Below are 12,267 nucleotides of genomic sequence, written 5' to 3'. Positions count from 1 at the left end.
TCAAATCCTGCTTGAGATTTGCATCCCTCCTCTTGAAAGAGGAAAAAGTGGAAGAGGAAACTCTCCACTGGCAAGGTTTGCAGCCAGGCACAGACTGAAGGACTGTTCTGATGGAACAGAATCCTGGGACAAGCTGATCCCAGGAGGAGCTTCACTGGATGCCAGGAAAGCTTTTGGCCCCTGCTTTTATCTACTAAAGGATGGTTGTCTTTGATTTGGAAGCTGTTTCAAGTGTCCCTGTGCAGTTAAATGGAGCCTTTTGAAGAAATGTTCTTCTGGAACCCAGTAAAGGGAAAACTCAGGCTGGATAAAAAGCTTCATCTGAAAGCCAGCTAAATGTTTCATTTAGTTTTCATGGATATTTAAAGAAATGCAATTAAATACAGTACATTAAAAGAAGAAGAATAAATAGTTGAAGTGATAATATTTTTTTCAGCTTCTCCAGAATGTTTTTTTCTCATTGGAAAGTTTAATCCAAAACAGGTTTTTTTTGTTGGTTTTTGGGGTTTTTTTTCTGTAACAGCAGAACTAAACCAATGCAAATATTTTTCCCAATTCTGAAGTAAAGGCACACAACCATGTTGCAAGTCATTAACGCCCTAAGCAAGTACACAGAAATACTTTGGAGGGTTTTTTCCCAGATGGAATGCTGAAATATTGGGCTGGGATAAATCTGCATTTCCACCAGTCACTAATGATGAACTGGAGTGATTCAGAAATTGCAGTTTTGAGCACAGGAAAATGGTTTTGTCCATGGAGGACATACTGAAACTGGAATGGCAAGACAAGGGGGAATGGCTTCAAACTGAAAGAGAACAGGCTTAGATTGGGTATTAGGAAAAAATCCTTCCCTGAGAGGGTGGTGAGGCCTGACACAGGGTGTCCAGAGAAGCTGTGGCTACCCCTGGATCCCTGGAAGTGTCCAAGGCCAGGTTGGACAGGGCTTGGAGCAGCCTGGGACAGTGGAAGGTGTCCCTGCCCATGGAAGGGGATTGGAAGATGATTTTAAGGTCCCTTCCTTCATGGAAAGCAGTTGGCATCCATTTACCCCAAAACATCAGCAGGTATTTAGGAGCTCCACACCTGACTTTATTACCCAGACACAACTGCCCAGGAGGCAACAGGAAAAAGCAGAATTGTTGGCTCTTAAATGGGTGACTGTGGATGAGTGTATGGAGTTCTGTGCTGTGTGCACAGGTAATTTCTGAGTGCCTACACAGGATGTGTGTTCCCTTCAGAGTGATCTGAGCATGTGAGCACAAGTAGGTCAAAGAAGGTGTTTTTTCTGGATCAGGGCTCCATAACTCAATAAATGCTGAGCTGTAAAATCAAACTTTGAACTTTGACGGTTGGGGGTGAGGGGGAAGTTTGTTGGAGAGAAATCTCGTGAAGGTGATGATACGAGGCCATATGAAGGTGATGACTCTTTCATCTGAGTGTTGCTGGAAAGAGAAATCCTAGTAAAACTCTGAGGAAAAACATCATTTTAACCCAGTTTAATCCCCTAGAACAGGAGGATGGAAAGCAATTGAGGCTCCCTGTGATCTGCAGAGTAAAACTTTGATTTGTGTCCAGAGAGTTTTGTTACCTGGTGCACTTCCCAGGTCTTTCCAGGAGAAGGAGAATCACTTGAGGTTTAATGAGTGCTTCTTTACCCTTTCTAATCAAGTGAGTGGAAACAAACACAGTGTCTCAGTACGTTCTGGAAAGAAAGCTTTGTTTAGGAGCCATTATCACTTGTATTGATCAGAGGGGCTTAATCACAGCTGTAATTTGATGTGTCAGACAGATTAGTCACTTGTTAAGAGCACTTGATGGTGGTGCTGAGGTTGATCACTGGCTCTGGTTAAGGAGGTAGATTTCCACTCTAAACAAAAACGTCCTTTCTTTTTTTTTTGTGTTCAAACACCCACCCCTTCCTCACAGGGGATGAACATGCATGAAATCCAGGCTTTCAGATTAAATTTCTTCCAGCCCTGGGAGTGTCCAAGGTCATTTTGGATGGGGCTTGGAGCAGCCTGGGATAGTGGAAGGTGTCCCTGCCCATGGCAGGGGGAAGGAGATGATCCATGTGAATCCCACTATTCCCTGTTAGGAGTGTGATTCAGTATCTGTGGATTTACCCTTATTTGAGGAGGTTTGACAGTTGGACTTGATAATTTTAAAGGTCTCTTCCAACCCTGATGATTCTGTGATTCTACAGCCTGGGGTCAGTAAATATTGCCCAGCTCTGAGTAGGAGAAGTTTAGTTTTTAGAGGAGCATTTAATTTGTTTTCCAGCAGAGGAAAGGCTGCAGAGGATGCACTGAGAGGAAAATCCACAGGGAAAAGCAGATGAAGCTGGCAGTGTGTACAGAGGAGAACCAAAGGGCAGTGAGATCAAAGCCTGGGCTTTTAAGGAAGTTTGTAACCATCAGATTGTCACCCTGAGAATCAGGCCTTTCTATACTGTTTTCACAATTTCTAGCCATTTTCCCAGGAAAGTAACCATAAACACAGGTGTTTATACATTCCATTAAAGATTTGCCTTTTGATGGACATCTCTCACAGCCAGTGTGGTTGGGAAGGTGGTGACCTGACTATCCAATCCCTGGTCGTGGTCAAAAACCTATAAATACTGAAAGAACAAATAAAATTTTCTTCTTCTTTCACCACACCTCGAGCTGTGTGAATCATTTTGTGTCCAACAGTGACATCAGAGGACACCCAACAGCCTCTCTGCAGGGCTGGAGGAAGGAGAATTCTATGGCAGAGCTTGCCCAGTTTCTGGAAGGGTGTGTGGGATGCACAGGGCTGGATTTCCTGAGCAGGACTGGCCTTGCACTCCTCTGCCCTGATTTTCTTTAACTCCATGCTGAAATAACTAGCAAAGGCATCCAGTGGCACACAGATTCAACACAGGAGTGGATTCTTTGCCATTAAAATCAGGAAGAGGTAGAGACCAGATTCACATGGGCAAACAACCACGGCACAGGAATGACTTCTGGCGAGGGATCTTCACTTGGTTTTGGGAATCTCTGGTGTGTTCTGGCCAGGTGTAGGCATCTCTTTCAGGATGTGATGAATCCTGTTCAGATTGTCTTGCCTGTTGTCAAAATATTTAAAATGAGGGGATTCTTAGTGAGCAGCTCAGGAAAAATAATACATTTCAAGGATAATCTCTGTGCTGGTGTCTGCTGGCTTGGAGAGGATTTGGCCAGATGAGGTAAAACCATGGCAAGGGGATTGAACAAGACGACCTTTAAAAGTCCCTTCCAACCCCAATTATCCCATGATTCTGTATTCCAGAAGAGGGGAATGCAGTCCCAGCCTCACTGAAGACTGGGACTTAGCTCCAGCTGCTTTTCCAGCTAGGAGATACGTGTGCAACACAGCGGCTGCTCAGCTGATAACGCACTGGGCAGCAGTAGGGAAGCTCTCCTGAGGGCTGGGATAAGGGAATTTGCTTCCCAGACTCACAGACAGAGGCAAATCCCTCTCTGTGAAGTGTGGCTGAGCTCCTGTAGGCTGCAAGGCAGGAACCACCACTGCACTGCTTCCTGCTGGCTTGCACTTGCCTCTTTTGTGTCGTGGTCCCAGAGCACACTGGAGTATTTCTGGGTTTGTTTTTGAGAAAATTTTGCTTCTCCATGGTTGTAATTTTCAAACAATTCAGCTTAAACTCAAGCACACAAATGAAATGATAATAAATAAATTTAAAAAAAAAATGTAGCCCTCTCTTTGTGAAAAGGGCAGGAAAATCAATCAGGTCTAGGTTGGCTGGCTCAGCTCATTATCTGTTTATCCCATTATTACTAATTAATTTGGTCTGCAATCAGATACTCTTCCAGAAGCAGGAGAGTTATTTAGGGATAACAGCTGAAGAAGGAACCAGGACTCGTGTCTGGGTGGGATGAGCAGCTCTGGAGACCAAGAGCTGTGCAGGAAGCACGGCCTTTGTGGAATCACAGAGTCATGGAATGCTTTGGGATCTTAAAGCTCATCCAGTTCCAGCCCCCTGCCATGGGCAGAGACACTTTCCACCATCCCAGGCTGCTCCAAGCCCCATCTAACCTGGCCTGATACCCCTAGTCCTTCAACACTGCACATTTTTGTTTGCTCTCTAGCCCTGTCTGCTTTGGAAATAGAATAAAATCCAATAAAAAAGTTTGAAAAATGGAAAACATAGGAAAAAAATAGTGTCATTCCCCCTCTCAATGCCTGTTCACATCTGCTTAACTTTCACATGCCTCACACTTGTGAGATAGAGATGAGTCCTGCAAGCTCATCATCACCATTGTCCATGAAAAAAAATCCAGGTGGGAAATGAGCCATGCTATTTAAACTCAGAATATTGCTTTTGCTGTTCCACAGTGGAGGTGCCTTGAAAAACCAAATTTGGAGCCTGGGGAGTCTCTGTCAGTCCCCCCAAAGAAGTCAAAGCAAGTTTGATGGGAGGAGAAGCAGTGAACATATGGAAATTAAAAATCAAGCTGGAAAAAAAAAACATTGATGAAGTTTAAATTAGGAGCCTCTTTATTCATCACCATCTGTTTATAGTGCAGCAAGATAAGAAATAATTAATAGTTCCTTGCTTGGAAAAGTTCAAGTGAATTCTCACCTCCCAGTTGCATAAGCCCTGCTGGGGCAGATGAGGTGTCAGTGGGATTTGTGGGACAATCCTGCTAGCAGCAGCTCTCCAGGTGATGGAGAAGGCACCACATGGCTGATCCAGCTCCAGAGCTCCAGAGAATGCCCAAAGTAGGGTGGGAAAAACTGGATGTGGCACTTGAGGAAGTGCATCAGCAGGGAATGTGGCGGGGATGGGTTGGTGGTTGGATTTGGTGACCTCAGGGGTCTTTCCCAATCTCAAAGATTCTGTGTTTTTGTCATTTCAGAGTTGTGTAGAGCTCTCATCAGTCTTGTACCATATTCATCAGCCTCCAAAAAAATCCTGGGACAGCAGGAATGGCATTAAATGATAGCAGTTGGCCAGCTAAATCAAACTCTAAATCAAACCTCTGTCAACATACTCCAAAAAAACCAGTTTAGCTCACTCTAAAATATGTTTGATCTTGATGGTGGCTCTAAAGGCAAAAGGACCTGCTGGACTTTTTGCCATGTTTTCTTGTATTAATTTTTAATTTGCTTTTTTTCCTATTACTCCAGCCTCAGTGATACAAGGGGCTTTTTGTTTCATTCTTGCTCTGACCAGCAGCACTGGACACCAGTCCCCTCCATTCCTTGGCAGGGTGGCCTCTCCTACAGCAGTAGAAAATTCATGGGATATCAAGACCTTAAACCCCAGACTCTCACACAGGATCAGTACCAAAGTCAAGCTCCCTTTTATTTAACAGGAATTTTTCTCCCTGTTCTTTGGCAATAGTCACCATACACAGTAGGACAGGTCCTTCCAAATGATCTTCCTTCCCCATTCCCTCATCTCTCTGCGACTCTTCCCAAACACCTTCATGCTGCAGCTCTTACAGAGCTGGAACTCACTCCCCAAAAACTCGAAATAAAGAAATCTGCAGTGGGTTTTTCAGAGGAGAACCTTTGCAGACTGCTGTGAAACTGGCCCCTGAAACACGAGGAGGGAGCGATGTTCTCACAGCGTCTGAACCCTGAGAACCAACCCCAGATTTTGGTGTTGGCTGCTTTGATCTGGCCCGAGGCCAATGCTGTTCTTCCAGACCAGGACTTTCTTTCTGAGGAAACAGTCATCACCAAAATTTTCCCTACAAATGCTTCTTCTTCTGTCCATCCTTGCTCTGTGATTCACTCCCCATCTCTCCAGGGAGCACTGCTAGTTCCCTGTTGAGTTTTGGGGATGTGGTTTAGTGGTGAACACGGTGATGATGCTGGCCTCAATGGCTTTGAAATGTTTTTCCACCCTCAGCAATTCCATGTTTCCAACAGTGGTCCCTCACTTGTTTGTCTGAGCCCACCCACCCACCTGAAGTGCCAAACACCCACCAAAACCAGGATGAAATTCCAGCAGGGACCCACACAGCACCTCATCCCTCCTCCCTGTGGAGCTAAGAGCTGATTTTTGCCTTGACCTCACCTTTCCACAGATATTGAGATGTTCCAACATCTATTTTCTGCCTTAAAACACAGCAGGGGTGGAGGCTTTGCTTTGGTTTTGCCTGCTGCTGGCTCCTGGCTGGAAGCTCTCTAACAAGCAGCAGGGTTTGTGGGACTTGGGAAAGCTGTCCTGGAGTTTGTCAGGATTAGCAGCCACTTAGTGGACATAAATTTGTGTTGGAAAAGGCATTTTATAGTTTGGAGAATGTGTCACACTTTTAAATGCCAGCAAAGGTTTTGGTTCCTTTTTATTTTTTTTTAACATGGGATAATAGATAAATGCACACAGGCTTAACCATGCAAAGGTTATAGAAATAAGGAGAAAGTGCCATTGCTGCAGATCAATAGAAAATAAATTCAAATAATTCAATTCAATATAAATTCAATAATTTTCAAAGCTCTGGATAATGGCTCAAATTAAATCCAACTATGCAGAGGTTTTGTTTCTGACAGCAGCTTGTGTTTGTTCCTCTCACATCCCTGAGATCTCTGGCTAAAAAAATCTCTCCTTCCTCATATTTTCTTTTTGTTTTTTTCTTAATACTGACTGTATCAGAGCACTGTCCTGATGGTATCCACCCTTTTTTCCTGGGATAAGTACATTGGGGAATATTGCATACACCATAAGTGATGTTGGGAAAAGCATTCCTGGAGGTCGAGCCACTCGTCTTCACGATGAATTCCTTTCTGGAGATGCCAATATGGGAAAAACCATCTAGGAAGGTACCCAAATTCAAAGCCTGGTGCTCTATTAATCCAGTTGTCTGCAACTCCTGGAAGAGCAGAGGGATTTGAGTGAGGAAACCCTGGAATAATGCTTTAAGCATGCTCTGTGTCAGAGCACTGGAGATCTTCTTTAGAGGCTGCTGAGGAGATAAGTCATGGTTTTGGCAATGTCCTGTGTAAACCTTCATCTTAAATCTTGGATCTTTTCTTCCAGTTTACATGTTCTGGAGTTAGGCAGAAGGGCTCAGCTCACAAATTTGATTTATGAAAAGGAGGGATTAAAAAAGTCGAGTGCTTATTTAGTTCATTGCTTAAAACAGGCTGAAAGATTACAAACTTTTTTTTTAAAAAAGCAAAATTGTTTCCTAATAGATGTTGTTGATGGAAAATCTCATAGGATTTTCATGCTTAAAAATCACCCTCCAGCAACAGTCACTGGTGATTTCTTTCATGCTGATTAGAATGGCTCAGTCTGGGGGCTTTAAGGTGAGGTTTCCTTCATATGTCTTTGAGCCAAATTTCTGCAAATATTTAGGAAGAAAGTTATTTTTTAATATATTTCTGTTGAGTGCTTGGACAGCTTCTACTTGCAAAAGTGGTAAACCAGGTTTTACAGTAATTGATGGTGCTCTTGTTATGGAATCATGGAGTTGCTAAGTTTGGAAAAAACCTTTAAGATCATCAAGTCCAGCTTGTGGGGAAAATCAAATCCTAGACTTGCCACAGATATTGAGGAAAAGTCCAAAGCAAACTCTTTTCACTTATCCTGAATTTTGGGATCCCTTTTTCTTTCTGTGGTTGCCCAAGTCCCTTTTCTGCTGAACTGGAGCTGCAAATCCCCGAGTGAGCGATGCCCTGGCAGGATTGTGGCTTTCCTTCAGCTGGATGGATTCTCTGTCACATCCTGCCTGCAGTGCTGGAGCGACAGCAGGCAGCACAACAGGCAAAAAATAAATATCCAAAGGAAACAGAAAGCTGTGGAAAGCTGGAAGGGGAGCTCTGAGGGGATGGGGTTGCTGCAGAGCTGTCAGTGGTGCTACAAACACAAAAGGTGGTGAGATGGAGCTGGGGGAAGGAGAGATGCCCAAAGGATGCTGGAGTGGGACAGGAGGGTACAGCAGTGACTTTTTCAGGGGAGAGAGGGAGGATGCATTTAGCAAAACCTCAGAGCCAAGCTAACCCAATCTGTCACCAAAAAATAAAGAGGGTAAAACCCTACTCTGCAAGCCCAGGGCAGGATGGGGTAGAATTAAACCCACCAAAGGTACAAGGGAGAAATGATAGGGAGCTGTTTCCATGCTGGAAGCTACTAAATAGTCTGGGACACTTCAGCTTGAAAAAGAGATGCCCAAGGAGGGATATTAAAGAGGATTTTATGGGTTTTCTCCCCAGGGAAAGGGATATTGTGGTTAGGCTGTGAATATTTCTGTCTTTGTAAAAGAGCTGAGGGATTCCTAGTGAAGCCAGCCATGAGCAGGTTCAAAGTGAATTCAGAAAAGGATATAATTTTTCTGTCAGTGGACCCTTAAATCGTGCAATGCTTTAGCACAGGAGGTTGTGAATTCTAAAAATTTTCCTGGGTTCAGAATCAAAATGCAATTGCATTTAACTTACAAGATTTATGGGAGAAAAAAGAATTTACCTACAGTATTTCTTATTATTTCATACGACTTTTAAATAGAAAATAATCCCTCATTTGGGAGGTGTCTGCTCTCTGGAGTCTGTGGTGGCAGCAGTGACCCAAAGCTGATGGAGGGCTTTCCTCCACTGAGATTAAATTCAGACTGCCTGGGTGGTGCTGAGTTTTGGGTTGTTGCAGGCACCATTTTTTGGAGTCTGTTTCCTTCAGTCAGGCTCGGTGCTCAGCTGGCCAGGGAGATAGATGCTGTGATAATTGGTTGTAATGAGACGTTTGTAACGAGGCAAGCCACGGGTGAGCACCAAGGCTGGGCTTGTCAGGGGCACAATAAATGTCACCCCATGGCTGTTTACAGTCCTGAGAGCTTGGGAGCTGCCTGCTGCTATGAAATTGGAGTGAAAATGAGATTTTATTGCAGCACACCAGGCTGTGATGGTGCCCTGGGATGGCTCAGCCTGGCTTAACTGAGCTGTGCCTTTGCCTTGCTGTTATCCCTGTGGGTAAGGAGAGCTCCTGAGATACCCCAGGCATCAAATGGGCATCTCTGCATCTGAGCAGGGATTCCAAGAGCAAAATGTGTGGGAATGTCCTTCAGAAGAGACCTGGAGTGACCCCCACCCAGGCATTAGGGAGAATTTGGGGTGCTTGGTCAAAGGTTGGACTCGATATCCTTGGAGGTCTTTTCTAACCTTAATGATTCCATGATTCAGTGAGAGACTGATGTGCTGAAAGGCTTTTTCTCTGAACTGGGAGTTCACCTGGCTCCAGAGAGTGCCTGGTACCAGCCTGCTGCCATTCATTTCTTTCCTCAGCCAGACCAAGTCCCATCTCAGGGCTGTGCCAAAGCTCTGGGAATTCATGTTTATTCATGAGGGGAAGTTATTCTCTGCTGCTTCCTAGATAAGCTTCCACCACCATTTGCTGTAAGCGTAGATATGACTCCAATAAATGGGTTTTTATGCTTCAGTCTGCCAGTCCTGCATGCCAGTGTGCCTCGTGAGAATTGACCTGTTTTCTGTTTATTAACCTTTTAAAGAGAGAGGAAGGGAGAGCTCTGCTCCACTTTTAGCAGAGACAGTGGGAAAGGTGTGCTGGGACCCCCAAATGCCCTGAAGCTTCTGAGCCAGAACCCCTTAGAGGAGGGCTCTGAGAGAGGCTGATGCAGCCCTTGGCTTCCTTGTGGGGTATTTGGCTTGCAGAGAGGGAGGCTGAGCTGCTGCACAGAGGGATCTGAGCTCCAGCTCCTCTAGAGGAATGAAAGATTTCTCCTTGCAGCCCTCCAGAAGAAGATATTCAGCTCCACACAGCGCTTCTTGGTCTGGCAAGGAAGGGGAGGGCAAAGCTGAGGGTGTGGGAATCACAGTTAAAATAATTAAAATGGGGAAAAAAACACAACACCTCTTTTTAAAAATATTAATTTATATTTTTAAGGTTTAATTTTGTAATTACAAGAGTTTAAAGACACCTGAGACACCCTGAGAGGTGGTAAATGAAGCTTACTTAAAAAACTCACACACTGATTTTTACACAGCTCCCCCAGACTCACCTGGGATCCTTCCCAAAGCAAAGCACAGCCCTTGGCAGTGTGTATCCCATGTTTTTTTGGGACAGGCACAACAGCAGAGCAGTTCTTTTGTTGGAAGTGGAGAGAAGGTGTGTTTTTAACTCATTGGCACTTGCTGCACTGGGTGAGGATTGATAAATATCTTTGCATCCTCCTTGCAGACACCGAGTGCAAGGTAGACTACAACATTTATAATTAATTAATGAGGAAGCACTTATCAATCCCCAAACACGACGTGATCAGGTCAGACTTGTCATCTTTGCTACATCCAAGTGGTGCCACAGAGAAGAGAGGGATTTCCTTGTTTCAAGTGCAGATTTTTGCCTGCCAAGCCCCAGATCCCAGCTCTTTTCCAGGATAAAGTCTATCAGCTTGGGAGGAAGAAAAGCATTTTCTGGAAGGTTCCTTGAGAAAGGTCTGTGTGCTGGGTCAGATGAAAGGGCACAAAGTTTTACCTGAAGTTGTGATGGGATGATTGGACTGTGCATGTAAACCATTTTGCAGGTATCAATCTTCAATTATTCCAATTCTTTAAACTCCAGTTATTCTCTTCTGCTCACTAAAAATCACTGATTTTCCTGCACTGCAGATAATTAGACACAGACCTGTTAAAAGGCCCAGAGAAGCTGTGGCTGCCCCTGGATCCCTGGAAGTGTCCAAGGCCAGGTTGGAGCAGCCTGGGGTAGTGGCAGGGAGTTTTGATGAGATGATCTTTAGGGTCCATTCCAACCCAAACCATGCCAAGATTCGCTGATCCTGTGGTGACATGCACTGCCAGCCAGAATTTTGGATTCCATTGCCTTCTTTATTTATTGCAGAAATATTTTCAGCGTGTCTGGGGCAGCGATGAGGAAGATTGGTGTTGTAAGAGGTAATGGCAAGTACAAGGTGTGTTTACAGAGCAATCATTTGTAAAAGCACACTTTATGTGTCTTGCAAGGCCAGTTTCACTTTCTTTTAATCAGAAGAAAAAAAAAAAAAAAAGCTTTTGATACAAAAGTGAGCACCTAAAGGTTTTCTTCACACATCACAGGTGGTGCTGAAAAATGTCAACAGAGAAAAAGATACAGATCACCAAACCTCTCAGAGTGCATAATTCAGGGCATTTAAAAAGCCATCTGATGCTATCAGATGGCTTTTATTTTGTATTATAACCTATCATGAGGTAATAGCTGCACTCTAATTTATTGCAGTTGGCGGAGGAAAAGACTGCAGAATGTGAAATATTCCGTCATGGAATCATTTTCCGTGGAATCTTTAATATCCTGACACTTTTGGAGCTGTTTGGTGGGAGATAAGAGTGAGGCTGTGAGAGCTGAGCTGGGCACCTGATACAAGGACCTGAAACCTGACTTTTAATGAGCTGTGCAGGAGAGCTGCGTGAAGGAGATACCATCACTTATTCCATTTTTCAGGCTCTGATAAACTCAGCCAGGACTTCATTTGAAAAGTTCAGTTTGTTCATGAACGAGGTGGGGAGGGGGAACCTGTAAAATCACTTTGAAAGCGAGTTAAGGGTTCTTTTTCAGCTTCAAAGCATTTCTGTGTGCTCTCTGTCGATCTGGGACGGATCTGCCTCCTTAGCTCAAGGACTAGAAGATGATTTAAAGGAGGAATTTCAGAGCAGGGCGTAATTACCAACAAGTGCAGCCTGACAGAGGTTTTCATAGTTCCTTTTGCTGGCACGTGAGAAGTATTTCCTCAACATTTTCTCCCCACTTTGCTCTTCACATCCCAGTCTCTCTCATGTGGGGCTGCTGGCCCTGTTATAAATGAGGCTCGAGACTTTTTGATGCAATTAAAGCCTGGCCTGTTTATTAATACTGAGCTGCAGCTGAAGGAGAACCCAGGCTAATCCTGTGTGCTCCACGCTACAAACCAGGACAGCAACAACACATCCCAACAAATTCCCGAACAGAAAACGCTCCTGCTAACACGGAACATCCTGTTTTATTCCCTCCCTTAGGCCTGCATTGGTCCAGTTTTGGATCTTTTTCGGGATTGGCTGCTTTCCTGGGCTCTGATTGGTCCACAGCCGCGTTCATCCTGGTCCAATCATTTTCCCAGGGTGTTGAATGATTGGTGGATGTTTCTTCCAATCATTACTCGCGGTGCTGATGACATCACATTCTTGAATGTTCTTGAATGTTCTATTCCAGGCCCCCATAAGCCCTCTTATATTTCTTACCAATCCCCATTCTATCCACCCGACCCCAATCCAGTATCAACCCCGAACACCCCAAAATCCTTAACAATCATCTTAAAAACTTTA

At 44.4% G+C, this 12,267-nt stretch overlaps 1 protein-coding gene across 2 annotated transcripts in view; it reads left to right on the top strand.

Moving 5' to 3' along the window:
* The window catches only part of VIPR1 (vasoactive intestinal peptide receptor 1), a 105,014-nt gene that overhangs the window by 39,638 nt on the left and 53,109 nt on the right, over positions 1-12,267 (top strand). The window lies entirely within an intron of this gene.

This window comes from Parus major, chromosome 2, assembly GCF_001522545.3.
Source record: "Parus major isolate Abel chromosome 2, Parus_major1.1, whole genome shotgun sequence".
NCBI classification, from domain to species: Eukaryota; Metazoa; Chordata; class Aves; order Passeriformes; family Paridae; genus Parus; species Parus major.
This window is presented reverse-complemented; position numbering and strand designations above follow the sequence as displayed.